The sequence below is a fragment of the Oxyura jamaicensis genome, chromosome 1, assembly GCF_011077185.1.
Source record: "Oxyura jamaicensis isolate SHBP4307 breed ruddy duck chromosome 1, BPBGC_Ojam_1.0, whole genome shotgun sequence".
Classification (NCBI taxonomy): domain Eukaryota; kingdom Metazoa; phylum Chordata; class Aves; order Anseriformes; family Anatidae; genus Oxyura; species Oxyura jamaicensis.
In genome coordinates this window covers 62,585,581-62,597,136 of record NC_048893.1, presented here as the reverse complement: position 1 = coordinate 62,597,136, position 11,556 = coordinate 62,585,581, and the positions used below count along the sequence as shown (strand labels likewise).

General features: G+C 44.9%; 1 protein-coding gene and 1 long non-coding RNA gene across 2 annotated transcripts in view; one reads left to right on the top strand and one right to left on the bottom strand.

Annotated features, from left to right (window-relative positions):
* The first annotated feature begins 1,533 nt into the window (after window positions 1-1,533).
* The window catches only part of WASHC1 (WASH complex subunit 1), a 60,613-nt gene continuing 50,590 nt past the window's right edge, over window positions 1,534-11,556 (top strand). Inside the window, exon 1 of the mRNA XM_035345313.1 lies at window positions 1,534-1,676. The gene's annotated coding sequence lies outside the window, so the exon portion shown is untranslated. The remainder of the gene's footprint in view (window positions 1,677-11,556) is intronic.
* Window positions 4,460-11,260, bottom strand: LOC118177555. The gene is made up of 3 exons (XR_004755848.1): window positions 11,096-11,260; window positions 6,688-6,698; window positions 4,460-4,560 (listed from the first exon to the last, which is right to left on the bottom strand). It is a non-coding gene; the product is annotated as an uncharacterized LOC118177555 (long non-coding RNA).

Sequence of the window (11,556 nt, the reverse complement as noted above, 5' to 3'; positions counted from 1 at the left end):
TCTTTTGTAAATACTGCAGTAAAGTGAAAAAGGTGGAATATGAGCATGATTCTCCAAATCTTATGTGACCAGTCCCACTGAATTAAACAGGGATTTTCAGATGGGAGAAGTTTGTGTGAGCTGACCTTGCATAATACACACAGGGAAAAAAGATGAAAAAAAGAATGTAAAAATGTTAAGTCTAAACTCATACTCCAAGTACAAGATTTTTCTGCAGTAGCAGAGCAGATCAAATATATTCAAGAAAATAAAAAATAGGAAAAAAAATCCATTAACAGAATAAATTTCAGTTAAGGCTACAATATACCATTTTCCTGATGAGCAGCTGTTTAATATATTTATATGTCAGCTTAGCTGTACTCCACTGAAGAGGAAAAAAAAATGTAATGAAAGAAACCGAAGTATTCATCCTTACCACATCTCAGCATTTTATGTTCGGTTTCTAGAACAAGATATTTTCCCTTTGCTTCTGATTTTTGATACCGGTGCGAATTAACAATTTGACAGCCATAACATGAGAAAGTTCACCTTGTTGCAGATTTCAGGTTACAGAACGTAGGTAAGAGTGCAGCCTGGCCTTTAGGTGCAGAAGCAAAACCGGGATGCCAGAGGGCTCCTCCTGCCTTGAGTCAATCCTCATGTGAAGTAGAGGGAGCACTGCTCTTGACTCGGTGCTTTCTGATTTCAGCCCCACAGCGGCGTCCTGTTTCACCTTGAAAGAGTGGCTTGTTTGGTCTGTGCTCCTGTTACGTAACAGGGGTAAGCAGATGCTGACTTTTCAGGGAAATTAAGGCCAGGACAAATCAATAAAGCATCTGGCCTGACACACTACATACCATATAATCCCATGCAGCCACTGAAACTGGAACTTTAGTTTATGAACAATCTATCTCCAGAAATGCCTCTGGTGCAACTATGAAGGTAGTAAAAGGGAGAGAACTTGTCTCATGCCTTGATATTGTGTCCCAGTAGTTAATCCCTGTCAGTGTTGATGAGTTGGAATGTTTTTCTCATTTGAATCTATGCTTTTTACTTTCTGCCGTGAGTATTTATGCAATTCTCCTCCAGGATAAAGAGCTCTCTAGTCCTAAAGCTTTTCTCTCCTTGAAGGTGACTGATCAGATTACCTGATGATATTATTTTTAGCAAGCTAAACAGACTGAACTCTTTAAATGATACCATTTTTTAAAAAGTTAAGTCATTCTTTTGGATTTTGAGGTAATTCTTCATACTTGCTGATGCACAGTATGGTCCACCTAGAGGCAGGCCAAATGTTTGCTGAAGAGGTCTCTGCTCAGATGTGTTCCTGACTTTTGCTGCTCATTATTTATGGGGTCAGGCTTCTGCTCAGGTTAACCTTGCCCTTCAAATTTGCTTATCAATAGGATCGCTTGTGCTCAGACATGCTGACTTGTGATAAATATTTCTGTGGTGTATTTTAGTGTCTAACAGAATTTTATGGAGCAAATGAAGAGCCAAAAGGGAGAACCTGTGCCTCAAAACCAAAAGAACTTGCTCCCGACTCTTCTTTCAGGAACGTGGTGGAATTGCTTCAGCTACCACCATCCACACTCCTGCAACGGACTCTGTACAGCTGGGCCTCTGACTGCACAGCCTCTGGCAAAGGACACGAGGGACTACTCTGCTCTGGGGGACCCAGCGGCAGAAGGCAGGAGGTGGGTCAGATAATGGTAGAACACAGCTCTAGCTTTTGTGTAGTGTGCATTAGCTTAACGCAAGGAAGGTGTGATGATTACACATGGGCTCTGGGTGCATGCTACTTTGTCTTGTGAATTTCTTCACAAGTAATGGGATTCTGGCAATGGTTGTAGTGAATCTAGTGATAAAGCAAGCTGATATAACCTTACAATATTTAAATTTGGCCAGAGATAAATTCCCCGCTGATTTTCTGGTTACTCTATTTGCCCATTTCCCCATGTAAAAGCATCCTATCAGACCTTTTCAGAGAGTGGGCATAAGTATTTTCTCAAACAACACTACACTCATTTTTAAAGGATGGAGGAAAAGAAAAAAGGAAAAACAAAAGCTCACAGCAGCTCTGCTCCTTATTTCTGTCCCATGCAGAGATGACAGTTGAGTTACTTCTTCGCCCTGCGGCACTCTCTGCAGCACTCATCATGGGAAGGTGCAGAAAGAAACGGCAAAGGATGAGGAGTTCTATCCCTGGAGGCAGAGAGGGAGGGCTGAGGAGCTGGAAGCAGTAATAGAGGCTGGGAGTGGTGGGGAAAAAAATGATGTGAAATGGGAAACATGATACATAGGCAAACTGATAGGGTGAGGGATGAGTAGTCTGTTAGTTATTGGGGTGAGCAGAACTAAGGCAGGGGGCAGGCTGATGTTTGGTTAGACTGCTGTAGAAGCTGTGAAAGAGAAGTGAATGTTCAGAAGCAGGCAGAAAGGTGTGAGGACAGGAGGTTTCTGAAGTGTTTCTCAGTAAACTGGAGAGATTGGCTGAATGTTTGTTATAAAGACATGCTGAGTGTGGTTGAAAGGAAGGCTCAAAAGAGTTAATAGTTAGGTTGAAATCCACTGTGTAAGACTTTTAGAACATATAAATTAACAGTCAAAAGCAGATACCTAGGAAAAAGAATTACAATGGGAGCAGCACAAAGCGATACTTTCCCCAAATATGCTTCCAAACAGACTTCCTGAGCCAGAGGTGATACCCGTGCATTAAAAAGTCCCTCAGTACATTTCTACCAACTTGGCTGGTCTCCCCTTGAACCCCTCTGAATTTTTAGCATCCACATCACCCTGTAGCAGGGAGTCTCAGAGTTGTGCTCCAGTTGTACTTACCTGGCACACTTTCCGTGCAGAACTGAGGAGTGACGGCAGCATCACATACCTGAATGAGGGATCAAGACCACATGTGCAAACCCTCTCCAAACCCTCTCTCCAAAGATATCACATCACAGGAGCCTGTAGGTACCGGGGCTTGGTTCAAAAGACAAAACTAGTCCTTCCATTGACTCTGTATCCCAAAGTAGCCAGAGTCATTTGCTGATGTCTTAAGTTATGTTTTGTTTAAAAGCTTCCCATCTGGTTTGTACTGTGTTTCATACACATTTAAATTACTGCTGGATGGATGTGGTACAGCGATGATTTTGGAAACATTCTTATTGTTTTTTAATTTCCTATGTGCTGTGCTGTTGTTTTTTTTACAGAGATCAGCACAAAAAGGCAAAACACAACCAACTGTGACAGAATATATAAAACAGCATGAGCTGCCTACAGATAAATGAAAACAGTCCAAAATAATAGAGACCAACGTGAATCATGACCAATAAGCCTATTTGTGATAATAAACATGTCATCTATGTCAGATAAACACATCACAAATATTTATTAAGATAACAAACTGATTATTAATAGACAGACATCCCAAATTCAGATCGTGTCTCTCAGTCCTAGTACATATGAATTAGCAGCCAGATCTCCCCAAATAAATCCAGCACTCTCATGGAAGTCATCATACCTAACAGGTTTTTAAGAGAGAGAGAGAGTAGAAGGAAGGAGAGAACAGACGAGTTTATTTTCCCCTTCTAGGAGTATGACATAGTTTAGAGGGACCAGGCTGCATTAGTGCTACTAAAGATGATAGAAATATGATGACCATAAGAAAAAAATGGAGGCGGGTTGAGGGAGAGGCTTCCCCTGGTAGCTGAAACTCTGACCCCAATCCTATAAGCTGCTCCAGGAAAGTAGGCACGAGACATCGTTTTGAAATCAGTGGGTTCAGGTCACGCACAGAAGTCTGTCTAACTGGAGCAGCTGCCTGCAGTTGCGTACTTTTGTCAGTCTTTCAGATGCAGATACGTTCTGTTGATACTCCATGAGCTCATGAGCTTTGCTCACTTGAAAAAAAAAAAAAAAAAAAAAAAAAAAGGACATATTATTCTTATTATTCTTTGACTCTGGTGGTTGCAAAATGAAGCCAGTCAGGTTAAAAAGTGAGATCGAGTCAGTTTTCAGGAGGAGCTAAATAAAACGTTGCTTCTTATTGCAAACCTGACACTAATGCATCATGCAAGTGATGGATATACAGTCCCAAGCTTCTGGAAATGGACGCAGCTGAGGCTGTAGGAGCAGCAGGAATTCTTCCATAATGTACATTCTGTGTTTCACAGCATAGATTTCAGGACATAAGCAGTATTATACCAAGCTGAATAGAACAGGCATAGGAAACAAACAAAAAAACAAAATGAAATAGAACAAAACAAAACCAAAAACCTGCATGTGACTGAAACAATGTTGTTTGGGGCATTAATTTGTTGTATTTCCATCCCTTCTTTGCAGGCAATGGTGCACACTCAGGGCCAAGCAGCCTGGTTATATTCAGAGAGACCTTCACACTCACAGCGCGACAGTCTGCCTGTCCTGGCTGGGGCTCCAAAGTGTAGGAGCAAAAACTACCTCATCATTGCTCATGCAGGCTCAGCTAAACCCAAAGAGTTACTGTGATGGAAGCCCACGTGGAGATGATATTCTGGCAACTGCTGGCATTTTTACCACCGTGCTAATTAACCCTCTTCATCCTTGCTGGATTATTTTAATTCACGACTGCAATGGCGGGCGTCCTGTCAATCAGGAGCACATTTTAGTAAACACTTCATAACCTTTTATTCCCTATTCCCCGATGCCTGATCACCTCCCCTGTTTCCTTAATGGCTGAGTACTACAGGTTCACAAGCTACTCAACGCTCCTTTATACCATATATGTACAATTTTTCTTTTTTTCAACCCTTTAATTTCTCCTTTCTTATGTTTTGAGAACTTGTGATCTTTGTCTTACTGTTCTCACACTGCTCATCCTGTTTTTCTCAAGCTCCTACCTTATTTTGGGGCAGTGAGGCCTTCTACCGTCCACTTAGCTACTTAGCATTTCTCCTCATTATGACTACACAACTACCTTGGAATACAGAAAAATAATTCTCTGCTGCAAAAACACAGCTTTGTTTCTCACAATTCCCCCCTCTTCTTTTCTTACTCCTATTGTTGTTTTTGCACCTCTTCACATACCGCACTCTTGAGTTTTTCCAACATTAAGGTGCAATATTCTCCTTCAGATGTCACGGGGGATGACAGATATACAATGCCATTGTTATGACAATACCAACAAATAGTTGTTTGAGCCAATTCTATTCAGGTAACCACAAAGTTAGTTTCTCCCAAATGTTTCTAAATCCCCAGGAATTGTCATATTGAGCTACTCTATGTAGGATCTTTTTTTTTTGTTTGTTTGTTTGTTTTTGTTGTTGTTTTGTTTTGTTTTGTTTTTCCCAAATATTTTTGAGATCAGTCAAATTCGTCCCATTTGATCTACATATACAGCAACTAGTAATAATTACAGTGCACACACCTCCTTATGAGGTTATTAATAAATCTAATACTATTTGATTCCAGAGTAGTATTTTTGCAAACTTATCAAACTTATTTTCTAGTTCTTCAATTATAGCTGAGATATTTACAATAGCGTTTTCTAATTCACACACCATTCATTTTTTTTCCCCCAGGTTCACTAATTTTTCAAGTATCTACATAAAGCAGAATTAATTTTCATTTTTGAGGTAGTAAATCTCAATGATGTCAGTTGGATATTAGAAAACAGATATTTAGAAAATAGATTAAATATTAATATTATTTATTAAATTAATAAATATTAACAATAGATAATAGATTATAGATAATATTAATAATATATAATAGATAAGAAAGAGCAGTCAGGCACTGGAACGGGTTGCCCAGGGAGGTGGTGGAATCACCGTCCCTGGGGTGTTCAAGGAAAGGTTGGACGTGGTGCTTGGGGCCATGGGTTAGTGGGTGACATTGGTGGTAGGGGAGTGGTTGGACCAGGTGATCCTGGAGGCGCTTTCCGACCTTAATGTTTCTGTGATTCTATGTTACACTGATGAGAGGCTAGAGCCTGAGTTGGAAAACGTTGTGTGGAACACGGGAGGTGCAAGGCAGTCCCTGTGGTCAAGGGGCTGCCTTTCTCTCAGGCAAGCCAAATGGCCTGGGGGAGCCAGCCCCAGAAAAGCCTCAGCCCCCCCAACCCTCCTCCTTCCCCCACGTGAGGACATCTCCCAGGCCGCTCCCAACACAGCCGCCTTTGGCCACGCGTGGGCCACTCCATCACAGAGGTTTGCTGAGGTCACAGTGGCCACCACTGCCTCGTGGGCCCTATAAAACAGGCCCCCTGCCGCTGGCCCGCCACTCGCTCAGCTACTAGGAGACTGGAGGCAGCGAGGCGAGAAGCGGCTCTGCCTGGTTTGCGAGGACAGCCATGCCGTCCAGAGCAGCAGCAAGAAGGAAGGCAGCTGGCAAGGAGACGTGTCGTGGGCAGAGAGAGAGCGCCAGCAGCACCAGATGCAGCAGTGTTCGAGGGACCTCTGGTGCGCAGCCCACAGACACATACAAGCAGTATCATTGGCACTGCGGGCCTGAAAATCAAGCCGACAGTGGCATGGGACCTCCGGGTGGAACAGGCCGAGCCCCTGGTGCGGCACCCTGGCCAGAAAACATGTGGAATCGAAGGCATCCAGTGTGGGCAGTCCCGGGCAAAGACTGGCTCATCCTCCTGCCCAACACCATGGAGCCCATGGAGCTGGATCCACCAGAAGATGCGGAGGAGGCAATGGAAATGGATCCACCACAGCCAGAACGGACCTGGGACTACCCTGGCACGTCTTCACTCTGTGCCATCAGGAAGCACAAACGGCATCACAGGAGTGCCCGGCCAGCTCCCTACTCGTTGCTCAGGGCCCATCCCAAGCATTAGCTTGGAGCCCCCAGATCTCACAGACATCCCGCAGGCTTGCCTGCCAGATCCTGGCAATAAACAACTCTTGCCAATTCTCAGGGGCTGTGTGAGTGCTTCTTTCCCGTCCCTCAGCCCTCCTGCGACAGGTAGCATCTCCTGCACAGAGCCTCGAGGAAGAGCACAAGAGAGGACACAGCTCCCTTTGGGCTGCTGGAGGAGTCCCCGAGGGCCACCATGCACCTTTAACACTTGTGAAAATAGACTGAGGGGTGAAAATGGTAGTGTGTGAGCGATTATAGGTGGCTAATTTCTTATATTAGGAGTGAATTTCTACATCTGAGTAACTGGTAACGACAGACATGGAGAAGGCTGAGGTACTCAGCAACTTCTGGAGTTGAGTTTGGAGCAGATTATCTCGAGAGTCATCACGCAGCACTTGGAGGGAAAGCAGGCGATCAGGCCCAGTCAGCATGGGTTTATGAAGGGCAGGTCCTGCTTGACGAACCTGATCTCCTTCTATGACAAAGTGACGCGCTGGGTGGATGAGGGAAAGGCTGTGGATGTGGTCTACCTTGACTTCAGCAAGGCTTTTGACACCTTTTCAGCATTCTCCTCACACCACAGCATTCTCCTCAAGAAACTGGCTGCTCTTGGCTTGGACTGGCGCACGCTTCGTTGGGTTAGAAACTGGCTGGATAGCCGGGCCCAAAGAGTCGTGGTGAATGGAGTCAAATCCAGTTGGAGGCCGGTCACTAGTGGCGTCCCCCAGGGCTCAGTGCTGGGGCCGGTCCTCTTCAATATCTTCATTGATGATCTGGATGAGGGCATTGAGTGCACCCTCAGTAAGTTTGCAGATGACACCAAGTTAGGTGCGTGTGTCGATCTGCTCGAGGGTAGGAAGGCTCTGCAGGAGGATCTGGAGAGGCTGGACCGATGGGCCGAGGTCAACTGCATGAAGTTCAACAAGGCCAAGTGCCGGGTCCTGCACCTGGGGCGCAATAACCCCAAGCAGAGCTACAGGCTGGGAGATGAGTGGTTGGAGAGCTGCCAGGCAGAGAAGAACCTGGGAGTGATGGTTGATAGTCGGCTGAATAGGAGCCAGCAGTGTGCTCAGGTGGCCAAGAAGGCCAACAACATCCTGGCCTGTATAAGAAACAGTGTGGCCAGCAGGGCTAGGGAGGTGATCGTCCCCCTGTACTCGGCTCTGGTGAGGCCGCACCTCAAGTACTGTGTTCAGTTTTGGGCCCCTCGCTACAAGAAGGACATGGAGGTGCTTGAGCGAGTCCAGAGAAGGGCTACGAAGCTGGTGAAGGGTCTGGAGAACAAGTCTTACGAGGAGCGGCTGAGGGAGCTGGGCTTGTTCAGCCTGGAGAAAAGGAGGCTCAGGGGCGACCTTATCGCTCTCTACAGGTACCTCAAGGGAGGCTGTAGTGAGGTGGGGGTTGGTCTGTTCTCCCACGTGCCTGGTGACAGGACGAGGGGGAATGGGCTAAAGTTGCGCCAGGGGAGTTTTAGGTTGCATGTTAGGAAGAACTTCTTTACCGAAAGGGCTGTTAGACACTGGAACGGGCTGCCCAGGGAAGTGGTGGAGTCACCATCCCTGGAGGTCTTTAAAAGATGTTTAGATGTAGAGCTTAGGGATATGGTTTAGTGGGGACTGTTAGTGTTAGGTCAGAGGTTGGACTTGATGATCTTGAGGTCTCTTCCAACCTAGAAAATTCTGTGATTCTGTGATTCTTTGCCTGCGTCTGCACTGGTAGACGGGCTTCCCAAGTCTTTCATTTCCCTGAACCCACAGATGGAGGCTGGGGGATCAAAGTCCCACCCACTGTAAGTGAAGAGCAGGTTCGACACCACCTGCTGCATCTAAACAGGTACAGGTCTGTGGGACCTGATGACATGAATCCCAGGGTCCTGAGGGAACTGGCTGATGGATTTGCCAAGCCTCTCTCCATCATAGTTGAAAAGTCCTGGCACTGGGCGATGTCCCCAGGTATGAGTCCATCCTTTCTCAGCCATTCTTACTGTCATCTCAGGAGTCAGGAGCACTTGGAACAGTCCGTCCCACTCAGGATACAGCTTCGATTCTCTCCATGTCCGCATCAGATCCCAATCTCCTGCTCGGAATGGATGGATCAGGACTTCCAAGGGTGGTGTTTGAGCTAACAGTCCACAGGTCCTGAGAGATGACAAAGAGGACGACAGCCCGAGTATATAGTTCTTAAGAAAAGCATCTTTTGTTTTGAACTGAGGTAACTCTTTCCCTTTATCCATGTACAGCAATCCAAATAATATTTCATATGGTGAAACTCCCACATCTTTTCTTGGTGCAGTTTGAATTCGGGGAAGTGCCAAAGGTAAGCACTTGGTTTGGGGAAGCTGAGTTTCCAGAACTTAGTCAATTGCTTCTGTACTGTCTGATCCTCTCCACCCTTCCAGAAGATGAAGGATGCCAAGGAGTGTGAAATTTCCACTTAATTCCTAGAGTCCACATTAGCCCTTGCAATATTTCTGACATAAAGTGATTTCCTTGATCAGAGGCAATATTTTCAACAATTCCATACCTGGGAGTTTTTTGTTCTGGAATTACTTTAGTTACGATGTTTGCAGTAGCAGATACTGAAGGGAAAGCTTCCACCCACCCTGACAAATGATCTACCAAGACTAATAAGTATTTAAATTACCTACTCTAAGGAGTTCTGTAAAAGCTACCTGTACATTTTGGAAGTGTTGAATTCCTGGTTCTCGCCCCCTTTGGGCTGAGTGCAGATAATTTTCCTGTTTACCTTTTGACATACTGCACAGCTCCTGGGTACTTGTTCAGCCAGAGTGTATATATTCCTACACATACATATTTCCATAGCACAGCGTCACACGTTGCTTGAATTCCCCAATGACCCTCTTGATGTAAAACAGTTAATATTTGCCTCATTAGCACTTTATTCAGCATTTCTCTCCCATCAGGGAGTATCTGTTTTCCTTTGGACTTTGTGACTCCTAATTCCTTAAAAACCTCATTCTCTTAAAACATTTTAGTTCTTTTTAGTTTTGGGTAGGGGTAGCTCAACAATTCCCTGAATCCTCTCTGGATTTATTCTTCATTCCCCCTCAGATACTAGATGCCCTAAATACTTGACTACTTTTTCTACAAATTTTAAATTTATTTTCCAATGCTTTCGAGCCCTGTTTTCCCAGAAAGTCGAATGGCTTGTTAGTGGCTTCTTTCACAACTGTGTTCTCCTGTCCTGGCAATAAAAGATCATCCACATATTGTAACAGTAACACCTCCTTTGGAGGTTGGAATTACTCCAAAATTTGTTCTAGAACTTGCCCAAATAAATTGGTGGCCCTGTAAACCCCTGAGATAAAATTGTCCTTCTGTATTGCTGCTTCCGCCCCATTTCAGAGTCTTTCCACTGAAAGGCAAATATATCTTTGCTCTCAGGGTCTGAGAGCACCCCATTAATAACACCATTATTCCAGCCTAACAATTTACTATGTGAATGCCCAATTTCATTATCAAATCCTTTCCCAACAAGTTAGTCCTGCCTCGAGTGCATGCAATAATTGCCCGGTGACCATTCTATCCCTAGTCTTAGCTTGGTGTCCCCAAAAAGTGGCACTGTTATCCCAGTCCCTTCTGCCTGTGTCTGTGTGTGTTTGTGCTGGCCTCCCTTCTCCCCAGAGCTTCGCAAAGCCTGTCTTCAAATCAACAGTCTTGGTCCTTTGCCAGCCATACCGAGACGGCCCACCACCCTGACAGGACTGCTGATATCAGCGGGGTGCACCTTCCTGTCTGTGGTGGTGAGAAATCCTCGGCAGGCGACAAGATCCCGGATGAGCCCCCAGATTGTGAGAAAAATCTCAATTTTCTTCAGACAGGATCTTCTATGAAGCTGTTTTATTCGCAATTGCAATGGCGGGTGTCCTGTCAATGAGGAGCACATTTTAGTAAACACATCATAACCTTTTATTCCCTATTCCCCGATGCCTGATCACCTCCCCTGTTTCCTTAATGGCTGAGTACTACAGGTTCACAAGCTACTCGACGCTCCTCTATACCATATATGTACAATTTTTCTTTTTTTCAACCCTTTAATTTCTCCTTTCTTATGTTTTGAGAACTTGTGATCTTTGTTTTACTGTTCTCACACTGCTCATCCTGTTTTTCTCAAGCTTCTACCTTATTTTGGAGCAGTGAGGCCTTCTACCATCCACTTAGCTACTTAGCATTTCTCCTCATTATGACTACACAACTACCTTGGAATACAGAAAAATAATTCTCTACTGCAAAAACACAGCTTTGTTTCTCACAGTGTCACTGCTGCTTCATCCAAACTGGTAGCTAGCTCTGACTGGAACTTGTCCCTGCTTGAACAGCGATGCTGCAGCCATCAGATCATTCAGTGGGCTCCTGGAAAGTGTAAATGCTCTTTTATGGGAAATGTAGAGCTAAAGGCAACCGTTCGCTACAGTAAAGCTAGAGAGTAAAGCTCTCATTGACTTTAGTGGAAGCCAAGCTCTCACCCCGTGTGATGTCTGCATTGCTTTTCTAGTGGTTCTGAAGTAGCAGTGAGTCAATGTGGAGCAATGTGCCACAGTTTGCATGGCTATCAGGTATAATGTCCTAAATAAAATCAGGAGCTGTCAGCTGTAAAAACTACTCAGCACAATAAGAGAGAAGGGGCTGTCCCTAATCCCTGCTGGAGCCAATGCCATAACTGCCAGGGCAGTCTGAATTTTAAGGAATATTCTTGTAGCTGTTTCATATTTTT